Source organism: Camelina sativa, chromosome 8 (genome assembly GCF_000633955.1).
Source record: "Camelina sativa cultivar DH55 chromosome 8, Cs, whole genome shotgun sequence".
Classification (NCBI taxonomy): Eukaryota; Viridiplantae; Streptophyta; class Magnoliopsida; order Brassicales; family Brassicaceae; genus Camelina; species Camelina sativa.
The window spans coordinates 6,863,857-6,865,716 of NC_025692.1; positions in this window are offsets into that span (position 1 = coordinate 6,863,857).

Below are 1,860 nucleotides of genomic sequence, written 5' to 3' on the forward strand. Positions count from 1 at the left end.
TATCTGTATATTACATCGAAGATAGATAATGATAAGTATAGAATAAAAATTAGAAAATAAATGCTGGAATAACTGTTTTAATTGGATGTGTAACCGATTATACGAATAAAAAATTAGGGAAATTAGGTAACAATATGTAATTAGTTTGCGTAATGGTAGCTAGTTTCAAGTATATTAGAGTCTTAATATTATGGATTGCAATTAATATATATAAGAAAAATAGATGAAAAAATCCAAGTAAGATCCACGCCCCTCTGTTCATGATCCGATTGGCTTACCCTAAACCCGAATATTGTTATCTCCGAAGTAGTAATGTTTGGGAGTAAGATTAGGAGTGTCCAGACCAATTTACCTTTAATGAGAAAATTTCGATAACTGTTTTGAGTGGCAGATTTAATAAAAACTATGAGTAATTTCTGGCATTTTTAAAATGTACTTCATTGTTAATAAATATTGACATGTGAAACCGATAAAAATATTTAAGTAATAAAGTTTGTGATAAAAAATTAGTGAAGAATTTCTAAATCGTAAAAACAAAATAGAATCAATATATTCTTGTAAAATAGATTACTTTTTCTTTAACAAAAGTATTCTATAGAGATTTTTGCTATGAAATAATACTAAATAAAAAACCAAAATAGTTAAAGATTTGGTAGACGAAGAATAAAAAATTTAAAGGAAAATTAGTAAGGAATTTATAAATCGTATAAATTAAAATAGACTATATGGATTACTTTTTTTTATACCAAAGTAAACTATATGGATTAATACTAAATAGTACAAACCAAAAATAATTAAAGATTTGGTAAAGAGGAAGATAAAAGAAATAAATACTTTTCTAAGTAAATAAATTTAAACAATCAAATTTTAAACTAATGTAAAGTACATTTGTCACAAAATTAGTGAAATGTCACATCAATAAATAAAGTTAAAAAACTATGAGTAATTTCTGGCATTTTGGTTAATCTACGGGGTACAACCAATTGTGATAGAATCATAAGTGTAGAAAAATATTACAAACGTTCATTGGTTTTGCAAAAATTAGACTTTACAGTAGATTTCATCTGTCTTGTCTTCATCTATTAATTTGTTTTGTAGCTTGGTGTCTTTTTTCTTGGTTCTGCTTCTCTTCTTTATTCCTATATTCCACGTTGAATTTTCTTCAGACTCTCATCATTCTATATTCACTAAACCATAGTGTTCCTGGAGAGAATAAATAAAATCGTTTAATTAGTATAGTTAAGATTAAGAACAATAAGTCCCGATTTAGTAATTAACTCAAGTTATGTACCTATATGTCTTGCGTGAATTTTCATTGGGCAAAATATAGAAAGAGTACACATTGAGAAAGTGGAATCTAGGAAAAAAAAGAGAAGCAGAACCAAGAAAAAAAAACAGTAAGCTACATAGAAGAAGAGTTAACCGGAAAAATATAGAAAGACACCAAGTTACAACTTCGAATGTGCATGAGCGGAAAATGTAAATCACTATGCCAAACAAAAGAAATTTTGGGAATTTCACATCAACATATATATTGTGAAAAATGTAATAAATTTGGTACAATATAGACAAACTCGAATTCCAACTAACCTTTGTTGTTGGTCTCTCTTTTCTTGTTGTTTTCCTCCTACGTAAAAGAAAAAAACAAAAACAAATAAAAAGTCCTACCACTTACTCCTAAACAAACGGAGATTTCTGGAAGGATTACTTGAAGGAATGAAATCATATTTCACCCAACAACAGAAAGATATAACTAATCAATTGTTCGTAGAATCTGTAAGACGGTGTGGGGGAATTTTAAAAAGAACAAAAAGAAAAACTGAAGTATTTTTTTTTTTTGATCAAAAAAAAAAAAAAAAA